Genomic DNA, 8,443 nt, shown 5'->3' on the forward strand with positions numbered 1-8,443 from the left:
GGGAGAGTGGGCTAGGGCTAGAAGTGCTTGTTTGGTTGGTTGGTTGTTTTTTTGTTTTGTTTTTTTTTTTTGTTTGGTTGGGTTTTTTTGTTTGGTTGTTTTTTGGGTTTGTTTGTTTGGTTTTTGATGATGATGGGGTTAACAAGAATTGATTTATTTCTCAGTATGTTTTCTCAACTTTTGAGCATGCTGGTATTAAAGGAAAAGGTCAACATGAATGTATGTCTTGCTAGTATTTTTTACCCTGTGCTACACATGTTCTTTCAATGTCTATCATGTCATGTCTGCAGCTATTTTCACTGGATTTTTATCTATTTTCTGCTTCAGATCAGGAAAAGGACATTCAGTGGTGGTATGAAAACTTAAGAGCTATGATGGAAGGGAAAATAAAATAGTAAAAGGATGTCTTCAGTTTGCATCAGCTTAGTGCTTGTTAGCTGTTTACTCTGTTTTTATCAAGAAGAGGAAGCAATAGAGGTCAGCTCAGAGGGATTCATTCAGACATACACAAAGTGACAGCTCATCTCAAAAAGTTTTGTAAAGCAACAATTTAAGAAGGGACTTTACATTGGCAAGTAAATAATTTGACATAGTCTCCATGACTATTAAAATTGTATTTTATGATGAATCAGGAAAAACTGAGCAGTAAAAGTAGGGATAGAAAAAAAAAAAAGCCATAAAAGCAGCTGCAAGAAGCCTAAGATAACAAACATTTGAAGGATGTGTCCAAGTATCTTTGGCAATTACACACTGAACACCCCACCCCTTACAGAACTCACCAAGCTGAGAAACTCTGAAAGAATTTACAAACAAACCCTCCATCCACAACAAAACTTCAGGCAGAAGTGAAACGATAAATAGGACTACATATAGTACCAGGACCTCAACAGTTTGTGTTTGTTTTAGCTCTTCAATTTCTTCACAGGTAACATGCAGCAGCATTTCCCTGACTTACCACCTGGGGCTGGAGAACTGACAAAAAGAAAAAGAGCTGAAATAGTGAAAAGATCAAAAAAGACACATTATTTTGCAGTTAGACCTCTTGTTTTCTGATGAAGTAGGTAAGGTTTTATCCTGATAAAGAAGTCATGGTTTCATCACAGATTTGACAAGATGTCCTTGCTAGAGCAGCAGCCTAGGAACTCAATGGGAGTTAAACAATAAATGTTCAAGTCTGCTTTAAAATGGAAGCATTAAATTGGAAAGGAGAAATCCTTTTAAAAATCAGGTAGTATTTTCCAGCAGTATTATTGAGAAGGACTCATTTACTCCCTATTTGAACATTAATACTGAAATACTGGCCATCTTCAGTCACTTCCATAACACTGCTTTTAAACTGATGTAATTTGTTCCCTTGTACTTTTCTTTCAGTACTGGTACCACATTAGGCAACCTCTGCCTCTCCCCATTTACCATCCACACTACAGTGGTGGCAGCCTTTAAGAGAATGAGTGCACAGAACCTTTTTGCTGGGTCATTCCAAGTCTCAGAACAATTCTCCAAAGCTGATGATTATGTCTGTGATTGTATGATGATTATATCTTTGACTGTGTTACTGGCACAGAGGAAGTATAAGGGCAAGAAAAAGGACAGAAATAAAGAAAACAGTGGTTGAGCTGACACTACGGAGGCAAATGCTCATCCAGTGCTCTCAGTCCCTGGAACTGGAGTCCTATGCCAGCAGGGTGAGATGGGGATACTCTGAACCCCTTTTAGCCTTGAGAAACACACTTCAAATTCCTTAAACAGGGCAACAGTGATTTTAATAACCATTCAGGGGTTCAGAAAAAGGGCTGCAGGATTTCACCACATGTTTTCTGAGCTTCTTTTCAAAGAAATCATAAGCATGTTAGTTAAGTGCTTGGTAATGAGGCTTTCGGCTCTGTTTTGCTGAACAGTTTCTCTAGGGCCTTGCACATCTTTTGTATTAGCTGTGTTTAGATTAACAAAGAACTATCACATGGAAGCAGCCCTTGTTTACGGCATTTCATTGCAAAGGAGCAGAGCTGACTGAGGTCATACCTCCTCTGTTTGTCCTGGAGGGCAGTGTCCCCACCAGGGTGAGAGCCTCCCATAAAACTTCCTGCACAGGGAGGAGGGAAGAGGTGGAGCCCCTGATTCCTCTTTTGCTGGCTCCCACACACTCAGAGGCTCATAAGGTTTATGCTTCTCACAAATGACTCCAGGTTGTGGTCGGGCACAAAACCCGCTTATGTCCACAAGCTCGATCAGCACAAGAACCAGCACAGAACTAAGCTGCTCTCTGCCCCATAAAGAGAAGTGATCTGCCAAAAGAAAGGGAGAGGAGTGCACCCTCCCAGATCTCCAACATCTGAAACTCTGTAAATATCTTTACCCAAAGGCCCTTCTTGAAGGGTTCCATACTCCTGGTAGCCAGGAAATCCCATGCTTGGGCCTGCACAGGCAGGACCTGCTTGTTTTTAAGCAAGAGATGAGATTGCTGCAGGGGAGAAGGAGGCAACCCTGGTGAAGCGAGGTCTCCACAACTAAAAGTGAAAGTCCCGTCGTTGAGCGCTCTGATAAGACCAGCAGCAGCAAGATTTCCTATTTCCTTTCTATCATGTATAACTCAGCCTTAACTGAATTAACTCTTTCAGTCTTAATATTGGAGTTCAATGCCCTGCTGTGGAATGCGTTCTGCCAGCATTGTTTCACTTATACACAAGCCCATCCTACCTGATTTTAAATTAAACCTGAGCTGCACTCTGTCCTGGCAAGACTCTCTGAAAGCCGAGCGAGGTCGTTTCGAGCCAGCGTGTTAGAAGAGACGCGCCTTTATTTGCGGTCTGCCTCAGCGCTTGTCCCTGCAGGAGCTACACCAACCATTCATCAAGGTTTGTATCACTCTGGGCTTCAAAGAGCCAAGCCAGCCATGCTATCATGCCCTGCTGCTCCTTTGTAGCGTGCCCAGGCATGCTCAGCACACTCTGACAATGAGCCCAGTGGGGACATGCCAAGGCCTGCGTTGCAATTCTCCTCGCCTGCCTTCAGGAGACAGCTTGGCAGTCTGAGGGAAAAAAAAACAGACAACAAACTCACACCGAAGTGGATTTGTAACAGTACTGGAAATACTTTCAATATTAGAAATGGAAATTCGTGGAGGGATTTTTCATGTCATCGTGCAGAGGAACCTTGATAGGCATGTATGTACTAAGTAATCATTGCTGCTGTCACATAAAGGCTTAACTCATGCTCCAAAATTTCAGTTCATCAATTTAGAAACTGCAAGATGTCAGGCTCTCCATAGTAACTTTCATTTAGAGGTATTGATTTGCAGAAATCCTGTTCATTTGCCTCTCAACATCAAATCCCAAACAGCTCTTTCCCTTTAGGAACTCAAAATAACTCATAATTTGAATTTACCTCATGTTTTAAGCCTTGAGGCATCATCCATCTGAGAACAGGAAATACTTGTAAGGTAAACAGAACAGAAAACACTTTTGTCAGACTTAGCAGATACCAGGGGTTGGATTTTTTCCTTTCTGCAAGCCTATTTCCCTCTAATACAACAAACATAGCTTCAGGCAGAGGCATGTAGAATGCTTTCCAAACTAAATAAGTTTCAGAGGTTATGTGAGCCTTAGAAATGTCTGTCGAATGCAGTCCAGGCTAAGCAACACCTGCCTCTGAAAAGTAAACAAGAGAAAGTCTAAATTAGGCTGGACAGAGACCTGGATTACCCCCCTTGGACTGTTGCTGAGAGCTGAGCAAGTGCTTTTAAAGGTACCACACACACTTCCCTTGGGGCTGCAGAGCAGCACGGCCTTGCTGGAGTGCTCTTCTTCAACCCAAAAGTCAAGCACAAGCCCTTACTTCTGCAGAACACCCAGCTCTGACTGCTTTGTTTTTCCTTTGTGTTTGCACGGTGTCACGGACTCCTGCCGCTCGTGGATAGAGAGATTGAGCATTTATGTATTATACCCATGTTGCTGATGGTTTAGACCAACACCTGGTTTGAGGAAAATGTACCATCTTTACTGGTTTTAATGTTTCTCTCTAGGTGGAAGAAGCATTTTAAATCCTGCAAGGCAATTCTAGAAACAGTCTGCTTTATCCTCTAGGAAAAAAAAAAAAAAAAGAAAAAAAAGGAGAGTGTCTAGCTTCTTGATGTTCAGGTACATAGCATGATTTTTTGGACTGGTAACATGTATCTGCAGTTACAGGATAGCCAGTTACTGGCTATTCATGGATTCCTTTCGTGTTATCACTCACTGAACAGCGATTGAAAAAACACTGCCAAAAATAGCAGGGGAAGGGGACGGAAAGGGAAACAACATAAAAACCCTGCACAGTAAGTAGGGAGGCATGGCCCTTTCTCTCTCATAATGAAAAGGTTAACACGAAGACTGTTAGCACAGAAAGGTTCCATTTAAAAATCCATGGTGTTTAAGTGTTGTTCTTCCAATCTGATCTGTCAGAAATCTCCCTCATAATTTCATTCTCCACAGAAAGGTACTAAGTAGAAACTTTAGAAGTATGTTGCTATTGTGTTTGAAAACCTTCCTGACCAAATGAGGTCTCAGTCAGCCACATAACAGCATGGCTTTCTGACTCATAACCCTTCTCTGATCATAACTAACTCTGATCTTCCCTCCACTTCAAGCCCAAATGCCATTTTGTCTTTCCTCAATTGCTCACTAGCCTGAAAAAGACTTCTTTTAAAATACTGAGTCAATTTTGTTCTAGGCTTAATACAGCAGCATGATCCAATCTGCAATGATATAGATTTTTTTCCTTCACCAGCTAAGTCTCTGAGGCATTTTATGGAATCAAATATTGCTAAAAGAGCATCACATAAAGAAAGTTTTAAAATTAGATTTAAAATGCAAAGAGCAATTCAGCATATGCATTACCCATGTGGAGCTGATTTGGCAAATGCAACATGGAATTACTTAAAGCTTGCCTACAGCTTTTTTCTTTTCTTTCCTTTCTTGGTGTGGTTTTTTTTTTTTTTTTTCTTCTTTTTTGGTGGGGTTTTATTTTGTTTTTTGGGTTCTTTTGTTTTTTTGGATGGTTGACTGGTTAGGTTTTTTGGTTATTTCTACTTACGGCAACATGACCATAGAAAACATTAGACCTAGGCTGTTATTAATACAAGTTTGTAATCTAGGAAGTTATTCTTTATTTCTGCCTGCTGGTGTCTAGCTTAAATAGCTTGTTTTGTCAGGTCATCTGTCTAAAATGAATGCCATTTCAAAGATATGGCAATTTCTAGGGTAAGATGAAAAAAATTGAATGCTTCACTAAATTTACTGTTGAGTGTGGTATATAACCTTTTCTTAAAATAAACTCATATTAATTCCTTGTCGTGTGTACTCTCACAAAGATGATATGACTAAACAAAATGACACAAGTGAGGCAGAAAAAGAGATAAAGATTTTTAAGGGTTCTTTCTTCTAGGAAAAAAGTAGCAAACCTATCACTTAGAAGACAACATTTTCTAATGGCTGCATCCATTCATATTTTTAGTTAGATAAAGAAACATTTTCAAAAGTTCAATATTATCTCACTTAAAAAATTATTAACAGGGAACTGGTTAAATCAAGACACAGCCATAAAGAGGGAAAAGATTGCAGCTACCCTCTTGCCATGGGATGGAGAACAAAGAACATATTTGAGGGTGCTGAGGAAACAAGGGTAATGGCTGCAGTTCACCAAATTCCCCTCCTCTGCAAATACATCATTCATGCCAGTGCTTCAACCATACCCAAGAACAGATGTTTACATTTGCATTTACAGTTCTACTTGTTGAAGTCAACTTTCGAACATTTGGAGTGAATTATAATGTGACCAAATATGGTCACACATTAGTCTCCATGTTCTATGCCTTCACCTCACAAATAGATAATTATTACAAATTACTCTTAAAAAAAAACAAGCAAGAAAAAAACCAAAAAGCAAAACCAAAACAAAAATACCCAAAACAAACAAACAAAAACAAAAAAACCCCAAAAAACTTCCCATAGTTGGTAACTATATTGATAATAGGTACTATTTCTGCTGCTATGTTTTAGATATTATCTTACAGGCTGCATGTTTGCAACATCTATTAACCATAAATAATAATCCTTTCTAATACAGTTCTATTTACAGATTTCTAAATCACACTGAAAACCTGGCCAAGTGCAGCCTTATCAGCCATCTTCAACCACTACCATATATATCTCAGAAGTAAGCAAATCTATGCTCTGAGCAAAAGAAATTCTGAGTTCCCTTCCAGATTTTTTTCCTCCCCACACACAAACTCATGGTCCCAAAATGCTACTCATTGAAAGAATGGGAAGCTGCAAATGTTCAAAAATATTAAGTAAAACACCTTTCTTCTTGGAGTAGGTTGGATTTTTTTGGTTGGTTGCATTTTGAGGGGGAGCAGCATGTTTGGTTTTGTTTGGTTTGTGTGTATGTTTTGGGTTTTTTGGTCTGCTTCTTTGGGTTCTTTTTTGGAAAAAGTGAGCTGAGGAGTAACATAAGCCAAGAGGAAGGCAAACAGATCATTTGGTCAGAGCATGGTCCTACAGCATTTGTACCTTACCTATCTCCATTCAAGTGGAAGAAAGAAGCAATACTTCATCTCATGAGTATCACTGAAGAGGTTCTCAGTCTAGCAGAAACATGTCATACTCCACTGCCAGCAGCAGTCCGATTTATTTAATTAATGTATTTAATAAAATTCATATAAAACCCCCCACTATTTTTATCTCTTAAATACTGTATTTCAGTCCACTAATTCTACCCTCAGTCTTAATTTCCAACATAACCAGCAATTAATCCACAAATTATTTAAAACTAACAGCATCTTAAATGACAGAGAATTGCCATCCTTTCTAAATTTCAGACAAAAAGGTAACAAACACTTAAAGCAGGCAATTAAGAGTTCATACTATTTTTGTAGAACTGAATTCTTCTCTGTACTCTCTATTCTCTGTAGTCCTATATAGGAACAAACTAGCATAATACTTAAATCACTGGGAAAATGTACTTTTAAAATATCATGCAAATAGCAGGGAATCACCTGTCAGCTACACCAAACTGCAGTAAAAATTTAAATGTGATTTTCCAATGCAGAGTCAGACAAACCCTAATGGCAATTTGATAGGTACTTCCCTGAAAGAAAGAACATAGCACAAGTATATGGGTGTTGAAAAAAACTTTTATATCTCTCTACGTTTAAGAATCTAACCCTTATTAAGTTCACCCAAGCATTCAAATTAAATGTTCATAAAGATTAAAGCCTAAAAAAAACAACAGAAACCAAAGCATATACTAAAAAGGCATTAAGAAAATAAAACTTTTCTCCTCACATAATATTGAAAAACATCTGAAAGACAACTCATAGCCAACTCACATTGGTCACAGTCAGTATGGCTTCATGGCAGGAAAGTGTTTGCTTATCAAACCTGATTCCTTTTCATAACAAGGTAACCCATCTGCCTGACCAAGGGAATCCAGTTGGTGTAATCCTTCTGGATTTCAGTAAAGCTTTTGATATTCTCTCACAGTATCCTTCTGGACAAAAGGTCGGGCACACAGCTGGATAAACACATCATGCCATGGATGAACCACTCAGGCACAAAGGGTTATAGGGAATGGTGACATCGGACTGGTGACCTGTCACCAGTGGAGTTCCACAGGGCTCAATCTTCAGCCCTGTGCTCTTCAACATCTTCATAAATTACTTGGGTGCAGGACTGGGATACTGAGCAAAGTCACAGATAATACAGAACTGGGAGGAGCTGTTGACACCCTCTAGGGCAGGGAGGCCCAGCAGAGACCTTGACAAATCAGAGGACTGAGCAGTCACCAACCATATGAAGTTCAATGAGGGAAAGTGCTGGATTCTGCATCTGGGATGGGGCAACCCTGGATGCACGGACAGACTGAGGAATGAGAGGCTAGAAAGCAGTGCTGTGGAAAGAGACCTGGTTGATGGCAAGTGGAACATGAGTCAGCAGTGCTCTGGCAGCCAGGAAGGTGAGCTGTGTCCTGGGGTGCATCAGGCAAAATATTGACATATACCACAACCACAGAGAGAAAACAGGTTAAAAAGGTAGCAAGAAAAATTTGTATTTGAAAGAAAAGAAAGAAGACTGAGCAGCAGTGGAGTTCTGGTAACTTCTGTGTTCACTGCTCTTAAATCTTGATTTCAAAGCTTATATATTTTATTATCAACCTGTAAGACAATTGTAGGTTGAGAAAAAACAGAAAGGGGAATGGGGGCACTGAGGTCTCTCCAATTCAGGCACCAGAACTAACTCATGAATCAATGGATGCAGGCAGTAAAATCTGTCCTCTGTAAGGGTGAGAAAGTTTCATGTTGCTCATAGTTGTAAAAAAAACCAAACTGGAATGGGTTTTAAGTTAAATCCAAAAATTCACTTGCTCTCTTGCAAGTTTATCATATACTGATTTAATGAACAGCAAA

Source organism: Cyanistes caeruleus, chromosome 2 (assembly GCF_971803275.1).
Source record: "Cyanistes caeruleus chromosome 2, bCyaCae1.hap1.1, whole genome shotgun sequence".
Lineage (NCBI taxonomy): Eukaryota > Metazoa > Chordata > Aves > Passeriformes > Paridae > Cyanistes > Cyanistes caeruleus.